The following is a 12,089-nucleotide window of genomic DNA, read 5'->3' on the forward strand; positions in this document are numbered from 1 at the left end:
TCCACTACAGATTAATTGCCAGATTCAGATTCGAACAGAACGATCTAATCAATCGTTACATGAAAAGTGTGATTGGCCATAACATGGTCTATAAATGTAGTATCTTGTCTTCCTCCTCCCAGCCATCTCGCAGGTTTTCGGGAGAGCAGCGGGAATTCTTGGGTCGCTGTCCGGCCGCTTCAGACGCCATCCTGAACCCCGCGCACGACCCCGGGTTTAGCCGCGGGACAAGCCGCGCTCGGCACCAAAGGCGCGCAGAAGTTCTCCAGGCCACTTTGGACCCGTCCCAAAGCGGACCGGGGGTGGGTTTCGTTTTGTGCCAGCGCCAGCCCCAGGTCCACCCGCCACGGTGGCTCCCTTCTCCAGACGCAAGCTACAGGTTTGCTCAGAAACGCCTGTCGCTGAAAGGCTCCATTTGGAGGCGGCAAAGAAGATGCGCACACGGTGGAGAGAGACGGAAGGGCAACGATCCGGCGTCAAAACCCAGAAAGCGGTGTCGTCCTCCCCATCACATCCTTTGTGGGAAACGCGGGTTGTAGGAATTGATGCAGAGTTTTGCCCTGGAGCCCGGTTCTCCCTGAGCCTTCCTCGGGGGTCTGTGCTGACCCCCTGCTGTGGTGGGACAGTAGAGACAGTGACCCAGAGTGACCCCACTTAGCTGGGAGCCAGCCTCACTGGATCAAGTGGAACTTCCTTCTGAGTAAACGGTGCACTCCTGCGCGGCCGCACACTGTTGCTAAAGGATTGGGGGGGGGGGGGGAGAGAGGGGAAGTTGACCAGAAATCTGCCCCCGAGGTTTTCAGTGGCCATTTCTCTTTCCCAGTATTAGCACAATGCCTCGCTCTATAAGGGCGGCCGGGTTGGCCTTCATGGCACCAGCGCGCCTGGTGAGAAAACTTCCAGATCCTTTCGGGGCGTCGGCTGAGGCCAGAGAATCGGGCGCAGGAAAGTAACTTCCACCCCCTCACTCAGTGTCCCTCCCTTTCCATTGAATATTGTGTCCTGTTTCCCTGTCCCTTTCACCCCCGGGAATCTATTTCGTTTTCCTCCTTTGAACGTTCATGCATTCTCTCCCCACCCCCCTAAAATTCATACTTCGGATTTTTTAAGTAGGTCGGCGCAGGGAAAACAGTCCGGACAATATATGCAGAGTTAAATTAAAAGGTACTGCCTCTCCCCCCACCCCTTTACGCCCCCGCCCCATCTTTCTTGTTCCTTTAATTCCTGCCTAAACGGTTTTGCTCTGGGAGAAGAAATCTTTTCGGGGGGGGGGGAAGCCCTCAAGAAGAGAAGGGTATTATTGTTTTAATCCTCTTATCCGCAGTCATTTTCAAACAGGGTGTTTTGGTGCCTGAAATGGCGTCTTGTCCTCCCCGATCCCACCCTAAATCCTTCAGGGATGGGAGCGACTCTAAAGGCAAGGCCCCGGCATCTATTAGCAAGCCCCCGCCAAGGCTTTCAACTGCCCTTTTCGGCTGCAAACGTAGGACAAAGCCGAAAAGCAAATAAAACCAACGCTTCAGTTCGTCGACTCTGCCAAAAAGGCAGCCCCGAGATGCCGGGAGGGGCAGCCAAGGAAGCTTCATGCAAAACAACAGGGCCTCCGTGTCTCTATGTACGTGTGAGTGAGTGAGTGAGTGAGTGAGAGAGAGAGAGAATGGGAATCTCGAAAACTTCCTCCCCGTTCTGGGATTTCTCCTTCCCGTTGTACTGACTTTCCTCCCTCTTTTTAATGTCTGGGGCTACATATGGCCGTCGAACCTTAATCCCAGCCTCCTTCACACACCCAGCAGCACCCATCTTCGTCGTGTGAGTGGCCAGAAGCCCCGCATTGGAGAAGCTGGGACTTCCCCAGGGGTTTCTGTGCGGTTGGAGGAAACGAGGCGACCGGGTTTTGGTTCCCCCTTGAGGAGAAAGGCGGCGTAAAAATCAGACAGACGGAGGCACCTCTGCACAATCCCACTTTCCCTTTCCAGCCCAAACGCTTTCATTTAGAACGCTTTTATTTAGAACTGGTATGAAAACGTGTTTAGAACGGGTTGAGTTTAATTAAGTTTCAAGATGATGACCGTTTATTAATAATACTTTGGGGTTGTTGTTGTTGTTTTCCAATTAAGCTCTCCAGACACTGACAAGTATGAAGCATGCTCGCCGTCCACGTGTGATGGCAACAGGAGAGGCAGCCGCGGCACACTCGTTCTCCAGGTCACGGGCGCGGGGGGGGGGGGGGGGTCAGCCGCTGCGCAGCAACTTGACACTTTGTCCTGACCAACAGGCCTGTTTTCCCGGCTGGGCCCGGCCCAGGCACTGCGGGCTTCCCGGCGCCCCCTCCCGAGTGAGTGCCGAGCGCGGCCTTCTCGCTGCCTGGGGTGGCCGGCACAGGGACGAGGCCTCGGCTTCATCGACTTCTTGCCCGGGCGTCAGCAGTGCAGGAGCGGAAGTTTCCTTCCGCTGCCCGGCCGGCCACGAGTGCGCGGATGTTCCCACTTCGGGGCCTGTCAGTCAGCGGGAAGGCCGAGCCGCGACAAACAACTTAGCGGGTGAAACTCTGGAACTCCCGGCCTGACTCTGACCCAGGGCTGGAGCCCGCCCGCAGCCAGGCGCCCAGTCAGGTCCCCCGCACCCAGCGGCTGCGAAGAGCCCGCCTCGAGCCCTCCAGAAGCCTTAAGCAAGGCGCCTCTGCAGACAGGGGGCAGCAGCTCGGGCCACCTGGGCCGCTCGTCCTGCCCGCCAGTCAGCAGGACGAGGCTGGGACTAAATGACTCGAGAGCGGGCGGGCGGGCGGGGGGAGGCAACCACCTCTTCTACGGCGATTAGGCGGGGAGGGAAAAGGGGAGGGGGAGTCGCTCCTTTGACTGACAGCATAGAGGACCACTGACAGTCTTGCAGGGGAGCGCCCAGGTCTGTCTGAAGCTCCTTTTAAAACTCCTTCCTGAATCCTCCTCCCCCAGTAGATGGCAGCTTTGCAGGACCCCCAGTCAACTGGGAACCCAGGCAGGAGGCTGGCGTGAAGAGAGGCGCTCGCGCCCTTTCCCCTCTCCGGTCACTCCAGGGTGACAGCCCGAATCCCACCCCCAGGCCGGCTGCAGATCCCAGGCGTCGCTTGCAAGGTAGGTCTCTGGCTCCGCCTTCTCTTTGGCTTTGGGGAAAGGGTTTCTCTTTCGCAGGCGCTCGGATTCCCAGAGCCTGGCGAGCCTGTAGAGAGGTAAGGAGCGTTTGCACTGGCCAGGGGGAAGTGGTGGGGAGAAAGATCCCGAGAAACCGCGGGTGCGCTGCTGGGCTGCGCTCTGCCACTTCCGCAAAGTTTCTACAGAAGTTGCGGATTTGCTCCGGGGCTGCCTTCGCCGGCAGCAACTCCATCATCCATGGTTCGGTCTGGTGTCGTTTGCCAGATCGTGGCCGGCCTGCCGTCCATGGTGCCGCCGACTCCTTTCTCGTTCTTTGGAGGCCGTCCGCTGTCCTCGTTTGTTCTGACTTTGCTTCATTTGGAATATATTAGTTTGCCTTGTCCATGTTTCTTTCCCCACCTTTCCTTTACTGAATGTAGACAAATCTCTTGCCTAGTTTTTGAAATGTAATTTTAAGCAGATGGCGAAAGGCGCTCAGATTCGTTTGCTTGCGAGGAGGCGGCGATGCTCCACAAATGGTTTTAATATTCGAATAGTCAAACTGATCCCGCTTCTTGCTCTCCTCTCTGAACTTTTTCTGATGCAAGCTGGCGAGGAGAGTGAAGCAGGGCACTTAAAAGTGTTGTGGGGGTTTCTTTAAAAGAAAACAATTCATTTCTCCTCACTGCGAAAACTTTCCCCTCTGTCCGTATTTGCCCTCCCCTTTGCCTGGGTCCCATTCATTCGCCAAAGGGCATGCACAGCGAGCAGCACATCCCTTCATTGATAGGCATCAAAGTCGGCGACGGGAAATTTACATAATGATGTTTTAATAAGCTAAGCAGGCTGGTGAGGCCGAAGGGAGGCAGATTGGAGACTCCAGGCAAAGAGGCGAAGGAAAGCCTGGGGGCAAAATATTCCTGTAGCTAGCAGGAGCATCGGGCGGGGGCGGGGGAGGTGACTTTTGTCTGTGGAACCACTTCGTAGCTGGATGAAAGCCACGTGGACAGGAGCAGTTGCAAAAGCGTGGGCCTCGGAACAGGGGGCTCGACCTGATGGCCTCGAGACCGCCCTTTAGTGCGAGGAAACTTTCCTAACGTCAGTTCGCTGTGCTTTTGGATTTCTGCACTCCAGCTCGGCCCGCTTTGAATTCAAGGGGCGGACGATCCCGCACCGGAGCAGCCCAGATCCTACCAGTGCTGTCTATGGACAAGCAAGTCAGTGGGCTTATTCCTCCATAAGCGTGCCTAGAAAGAGAAACCTCGGGGCGCAAATCTTTAAGGTGTAGTAGAGACTCCCGCAGCTTCGCCTTCATTGGGGGGTGGGGGTGGGGTAGTGCCGCTTGCTAAGGTTTGTCTCCAGGATGAGGCCCTATTCTCACTCCACCCCGGGCGCCACCAGCCTCCCGGTCTAAACTCCCAGTTAAAGGGGCGCCAAGAGTGGCTCTTGATAAATGGGCGGCCCAGGGCGGCCGAAACCTATGTGCGCCTCCATTATGCCGCGAACCCAAACGGAGAGCAGCCGCCCCCTTTCACGCCGGGGACTGCATGCACCCCAGCCGACGCCTCCCCTCGGGCCAGGGGGTAACGGGGCGATGGGGTGGGGGCGAGGATGGGAGGAGGAGCGCGGGACTTCTCCATCAGCCAGAAAAGTTCGTGCTTGGCCAAGGATCCTTTCCGCAGTCCCCCTAAGCCTACACGTCGCCAGGCGCCCCTACAATCCAGCCGCATTCCTGCATCACCTTCCGTGCCTTCCTTGGAAGCCAATCCCGTGGATGATCCACGCAGCACCCCTATCGGCAAGTCCCGCGGAACTCCGTGGGACTTTCCCCCAAGTCACCGTGAGGCTGAGGCTGCGCGGGTGTTTCGGATTCAAACCGGTGGAGACCATTTGTCGGGCGTCTGTGAAGCTTGGAATGAGTGCAGGCGACTGGGACACCTGCAGAGTTCCCCAAGGAAAATTTCTTTTCAAATGACCCGACCGGAATGAGGCAAAACTCTCCCCATCCTTGGCGGTCTGGTGGGGGGTGGGGGTGGGGGTGGTGGAGGGGTTAGCTTTCAGAAACTCAGGCTGGTTTAGAAACCTTCTGGGAAATTCCCCTCTTTCCGATCCTAATCACATTTACCTGGAAGTAACTCTCATTCATTTCAATGGAATCGATACCTATTCATGGAGCAGCACCTGAAATTGCAACCCTGCTCTCTGTTACTTCGAAATTCCGTTGACGTAAACAAGGAATTTGTGAGTAAACAAAGCGAGAGTCTGGCTAGAGGCTTCGTTTTGGTTAGACAGGGGAACCGGCCCAAACTGTAATGCAGGTCTGACTGCCGCAACTCCAAGTCAGTCTCAGAGTCCGATATCTGAAGACTGTATTTACAAGTAAGCCTCAACAAAGCAAGTTTATGGATTTCGGCAGAACCCTAGCCCCAATCATTAGCGCTTAGGATGGTTCCTGGAGTTAGTTCAGTTGGGAAATAGCACGATCCCCCACAGTTCTGCCCTGATGAAGTTTTGGGGGTCTGTATCGAAGGAAGATCCTGACTGAAGAATGAATTTAGGAAATCAGATCTTTCTTTCCAAACTTTGACTTAATATCCGCAAACGTCCTAGACAGTAACAGGACTCCTCCCCTAAACCCACATGTCACCCCATATGCTCTGTTATCTGGACTAGAAGAAAACCAATGCACGTTCTGATCATTCAGTGGTTCTTGGATCTAGGTCCGCTTACATCAAAAGCTCAAATGAGGCCCACTATCTCAGCTTCACTAGCCTGTTGACTCAGTAAAACGGAACTGGTGCTGCAAAGTATTTACCGAATATTATGTAGACGAGGAAAAGTTGTTTTTGAAGACTGGAAGACTTCTGCTTCCAAAGCGAATGGCGCAATATTCAGCTGCCTCGCAGCAGGAGTTTTAAGGAGGCTGCAAAGATCAATAATAAAACATTTGAGGCATACTCGTTTGTATCATTCATATCTAACGGATGCATACTCCACACCATGCCCCTTCCACACATGTAGAACAATGCACTTTCAATTCACTTTCAGTGCACTTTGCAGCTGGATTTTACTGTGCAGAATAGCAGAATCCACTTGCAAACCATTGTATAAGTGGATTGAAAGTGCATCATTCTGCATGTGCGGAAGGGGCCCATGACCGCGTGTGGTTAACCTCTGGCCTTCGCCTTCTCTACACCCGCCTGTTAATTCTGCGGTTTAGATATGGACCCCTCGCCCCTTTCCTGCACCTCTCGCCCGCACAATAAGCGCACCTGGCCAGGTGAACTTTTTCTCTCCAGAGCTGTAACTGATTCGCACCTTAACTTGGCATTTGGGGTATTCATTTTCCACTAGCTTTTTGTTGTTGTTGTTTAAAAAGAGGCAGATACGACGATCGATTAAGTACAGAGGGTATTTGGAAAACTGGACGGCAACAAACGCGACTTCTTAAAATCATGCCGATTTTGAATGCGTTGACTCGAAAGTAAATCCACGCTATTTTTTAGTGAATTCTCTCTTGCCAGGAGGTGCCATAGGAAGGGGGAGAGGCTTTCATTACGGAAGTAAGAGGCGTGTTGGCCGTGGCGTGCTAGATACACGTGTACCCCCCCTCCCCAAACATCCCATGCTAGTAGGAACTTGGTCACACTTCGATCCACCTTCCGACGCTCCTGGCCTTCCTGCCCTACTTTTGCATCGCCGCTGCCGGTCTTCCTCCCTTGAGGCTGGTCACTGGGAACTTCACGCTGGTCCTGCCCTCATCTTGCCGCAGCAGCTGGGACGATTTGCCCCGGCTTCTATTATTACGTATATTTGCCTCTTCACACTCCTCACCCCCGAGCCCCGCCCCGCTTTCGGTTCCACTTGGTTGAGTCTTCAAATTTTCCATGTAAATGACAGTAATAAATATCTAATCATGTCCCGCAGCTATCGACGGCGTTCTGAGCAGCCCTCATTAAGGCAACGTCCAGGGGGAGGCAGCGAATCGGGTTAGGGAGGACCCCCGTTCACAAGAGAGCGCCGCCGGAAAAGCCGAGCAGGGACTCGGCCTCTCTTCCCTTGGCCTCTTTGTAAAACGACCAGTAAGGAGCGATTCAGTCGATGGGTTCCGTGCCAGCAGCGCGGAGGATGGAACGAAGGTTGCAAAAGAGACTTCTTGGCAGGGAGGGAGGCAGAGACCCCAGGCTCCGTTCCTCCAGGGGGGCGCCCCTCCCTTCCCTCGCTCGGTCGGCCCTATGCAGGAGAACTTCCAGGTCCTTGGTTCTTGCAAGACCGATACGGTGCATTTATTGCTTTAAATAAAATACCCAGCGAAAGAGTCGCTGACACATCTGTAGCCACCTATGAGACCTCCCAAAATCGAAAGTTCCTTTCGGCACGAGAGTTTCCTCTCCAAACAAATGGAGTTCGATGCAGTCAAAGGGCCTAATTCTGGCTTGAAGTCTCCCCTCTTCAGCCCAAAACACCTACGTTGATGTTGTGCGTCTCGAAGGGGGAGGAGACGCCGACTTTGGAGTAAGACAGAACGCTTCATCAGGCGAGCCGGACCCACACCGTCCCCAACAGACAGGCATCGATTGGGAGGGGGAATCTAAGGGCAGGAGGGAAAGGACGGAAGGGAATTTGATATGCTGGAAGAAAGGAAAGCGAGATTCAGAAAGTGCCCAATACTGAAACTAAAGGACAACTAATTCCTCTTTTGTTTTCGGGTCAAAAACTGGCGCTTGCTTGCCAGGCCGAAATACAGAGCTGGTTCGAGGAACTACTTGACAGGAAACCGTTCAGTGCTTCTTAGGACCACATTAGGAAATAGGACCACCATGTCCCCTGCAGGCTTGTTTATTTCATTTCTGAAAAGTGACACATGTCTGTCAGTGGGGAGACTCACAAACAATTAATTGAACCCATAAAGCGCTCTTAATGAGGGGGAGGGGGACAGAAGCCTGAAATTAAAAGCATACTAGTTGGTATTATTCTCCTAACGCTAAACAAATGGAGTGATTGCATTCTCTCCAAACGCATCAGTCACGCTACATTAGGCAGCAGAGAGCTAATTATCCCAATTAGGAGGCTGATTTATAATTAATAGCTTGGACCGAGTGATAATTGGATGTTAATGGATAACAGTTTTGTCTGGAACTAGCCCCAAGGTCTCCCTAAGGCAAGCTGCTTTTCCTGCCCCTTCTTTTGCTCAAAGCCAATGAGAAAATAAATCTGCGGTTAGTTGCAGCAGCCAGAGCCATATAATTGCAAAGGATGGGAAGGAGAATGATTGTAGTCATTCTGGCAATCTGTAGACATAAAGGATTGGAAGTGAATCCTTTAAGTTACGTAAAATTCTGGGCTGAAAGTGACTGCTGCTTTTCAGGTCTAATAAGTTTACATTATCCCCCTCCCCCACTATCTGTACCTGTTGCTAAAATGGACTGAAATGCAGTGTCCACTTAATTTCTGCCCCCTCTCCCAATCTCCCAATTTACAGTGTTTGGGGGATCAAGGCAGGTTTTGAGGACAAAAATGGGATCATAGCACAGAATACCACCAAGTGAATACATGCTCATTGATGGCCTGCAAGCTGAAAGATTTGGTGGAGTCTTTGGTTTTCCACTGTGGTACTATAGCTATCTTCCAAAACAACCCACAGGAGGTCTACCCAGAATTCTACTTATAGGAAAGTGTTTTGAGGATTACACCCCTGGCTGATGGGAATCATAGTCCATGAACATCTGGGGCACCAGGGTTGGACACCCCTGGATTACACTGTTAGTCATTTAATGTAACAGGCTGGTTCCCTAGTTTGAACTCCCTGCGCTGTGAAAACTTCCTCCATGTCCAAACATGTCTCCTGGCTGAAACTATGTCACAAGCAGCCAGAAAGAGGCACCCAAATCAATTGCAAACTGGTTACATTTCCCTCCTGATATGTTGGAGGACAACAGCAACATTTATGTGCATCAGCAAAGTGAGTATCTGTAAGGGGATTGGAGTCATCACCCTGAATATTCCGTACCCCTTGGCATGATTACTCATCGCAGAAATTGTCTGCAGGGTGTTGTACTGATATAAAATAGCAAATTGCAGTCTTTACAAATTCACATTTGTGTGCAAGGATGTATATACTGTGTGCAGTGAGAGAAGCTGTGAGGCTATATTGCGTGTGTTGATACAAACTCTGGTGATTATTGACTTCTTTCGCAATCATTTATTCTTGCACTACCTTTGCAGAAATGGAATGTGCTGCTATGTTTGCGTGGGCCTGACTAACAAGAAATCATATACTCCACTAATAACATAAAATCTGCCTTTAAAGAAAGTCCATGGTGCCCTCAGTCTCATGTCCTGGTCTGATCTCAGGCCTTGTCAGCAGCAAGATGCACAATAGACACTAGGTTGGACTCAGTGCAAATCTTGCAGATTCACACACACACCCTGGTTCCCCTTGGCAGTGCTTTCCTACCTCTGGAAAAATTGTTCCCAGGGTCAGGGGAGCTAGATGCTGGTTGGTGGGCAGAGGGAAAGGAGAAAAGGGAAAAAAAAACAGATCTCAAGGAAGAGGCAGGAAGGGATCACTCTTCCATGCAGCTTCCCAATCCATATGACTGTCCTCACAAGTCCCATGACCCCAGAAGTAAACTTTCTAACACTCAGGCAGATTCCGCATGGGCTAAAAACAGCAGTATGAAAACAGTGTGAAAACGGTGTGAACCCTTTTACACCCTTTTACACCATTTTACATTGTTTTCAAACTGTTTTTGCTGTTTTTGACCCATGCGGAATCCTCCTCAGAAAGGATGCTGGCCCCATGGGGAGATGAGTCCAAGGAACATCCATAACCATGAATTTCTTTCTGTGCTTGGATCCAACTCACTGGCAGCCATTAATAACTAGCTGCAGTTAGGTGTGATGCTGCTGCATGAGAAGGTGGGCTCCAGGGAACAGATGCTGGGCTCTATCCACTTTGTGGAGTCGATAGTACCTGTCACAACATAAGGCCTATTAGCTGTGCCCTCAAGGGACACACTGAAAACTCCTGGGGAGGGGAACTTCTTCAGGGTCAGGAAAAGTGGACAGAAGCAGGAGAGCCCAGGAACATTTTTTTTACTACCGTGTTGGTCTCTGTAGCCTGTGGATAACTGTAATGGGTTTTGTCCCCAGAGTCATCAATCTCTCCTAAACACCAAACACATCATAACAAAAGGCAGGGAGACCAAAATGAAGACTTCTGGCTATAGCAGCCAGTTCCCTTGTGTAAGGGGGAAGATCAAATTGATCAAAGCCAAAGCAGCAAATGCATCTGCATTAGCATTGCTGCTGGAACAACATCTTCAGATGAGTTGCCTGAAGTTAGGTTCTTAAAGACAGCTTTAAGATACCTTCACGTAAGTGGGAGCACTTTTGTTGTTTATCACTCATTTAGTAGCTGTTTGTGTGGCTTACCTCAGGATTTACAAGCAACTGCTTTTTACAAGTTATGTTGATTAAAATGTACAAGGGCAAAATAAGCAAAATTATTATCAACAATATACACCTTGGAGAGTAGTGAATTGAATAACTAAGAAGCATGCCTGTAGATTTCATTGTTAAAAGTCAGAAATCTCATAATTTTGGAACTCTGAGTTCATTGGTTTGATACAGCACAGGCTAACTTTGTGTGCATGTATGTACTTTAAAAATTATCAGCAGGTTGGGCTCTGTTATCGGTACTTTAACAAGTACCAAAAGTTTGCATTTAAAAGTTTACCTTTTCAGGCTTGTACTGATCAAAATGTTGCAAAAATCAACCATAGCTAATGACAGTTAAACCAAATAACATGGGCTAACAGCACATTTCTCTCAGTGGGATTTAACACACCATAATCATTACTTTCTCCTCTGTGAGATGAGTGTCAGTTCACAGAGAGGGTCTTGTGCAAAATGGCCTACCAAGTGCCATCATGGCAAGCTTTTGTACACCATGCAACATGCTATTACTCACCAGCTCTGTTTGTAGTGAAAACATGTTAATGTGTTGCTGCATGTTGCACTGTTAGGAACCATATGCAAAGAGAAAAATTAAATCTAAATGCACAGAGCCACCTTAAATCTGACAATGATTAAGACAGGGAGAAATCATTGGAATTCCAAGTAAATTGACTTAAACGGAACTGGAGCTAGAGATTAGGAACAGAACTTTGTAACAGAAATAAAGCAAATCTGTTGAACAGTTTAATGCTGATTCTGCCCATGAGGACCATGTCCCTAGTAGGCCCTAAGGTATTTCACACTGACATATATCTCAAGAAGTATCATAATCATAGGCTGACAAGAGAAGAACCTCCAACTTTCACAATAATTAAGTCTAGTGCTTTGGTGCAAAGTATTTATTTTTATTTGCTTTATACCCCTCCCTTTCGTGGTCCAAGCCAAGTAAAACGTTTATCAGCACGATGAAGAAATTGCTTTAAAACTGAGCCATGAAGAATTATCAGGCAATATGTAACAAACAAGCAAGCCTGTACTAGCAGACTTGATTTCTGTTTTCTCGTTGAATTCCTGTAGTACCAATGAATGGACAATATGTTTTTCTTTCTTTCTTTTTGATTCATACCCATCAGCAGTCTGAATCAGACACAGCCTACTTACTTTCAGGCTGTGATCCTAAGACCATTTTCATGGGAATAAGCCCCATTGGCTAACATGAGACTTACTTCTGAGTAGACTTACTCACCATGCCTCCCTAAGATTTTTATTGTCCCGTTGCTTGGTGTTATTTGTGGATATTTGTTGGAGCAATGTTACCTGAGTCACTTTAAGCACTGATCCTAAACACTTGTGGAAATGAAATCAGCCAAACCTATTGTCACATGTGTGCCAGACATCTGTTAAATATTAGTGTGTTTATTGTTGTATGCGCTTTCTGAAGCATCACTTTTCTTAACACAAGCAAGAAAATAAAGTATAAATGCACAATACTCCCGGATATCTGTGCATTCATCATACTGG

At 49.9% G+C, this 12,089-nt stretch overlaps 1 protein-coding gene across 2 annotated transcripts in view; it reads left to right on the forward strand.

Moving 5' to 3' along the window:
• The first annotated feature begins 2,914 nt into the window (after positions 1-2,914).
• DMBX1 (diencephalon/mesencephalon homeobox 1) overlaps positions 2,915-12,089 on the forward strand; it is a 33,763-nt gene continuing 24,588 nt past the window's right edge. For both annotated transcript variants that reach the window (XM_048495770.1, XM_048495769.1), the window contains exon 1: positions 2,915-3,110. The gene's annotated coding sequence lies outside the window, so the exon portion shown is untranslated. The remainder of the gene's footprint in view (positions 3,111-12,089) is intronic.

The sequence above is a fragment of the Sphaerodactylus townsendi genome, linkage group LG05, assembly GCF_021028975.2.
Source record: "Sphaerodactylus townsendi isolate TG3544 linkage group LG05, MPM_Stown_v2.3, whole genome shotgun sequence".
NCBI lineage: Eukaryota > Metazoa > Chordata > Lepidosauria > Squamata > Sphaerodactylidae > Sphaerodactylus > Sphaerodactylus townsendi.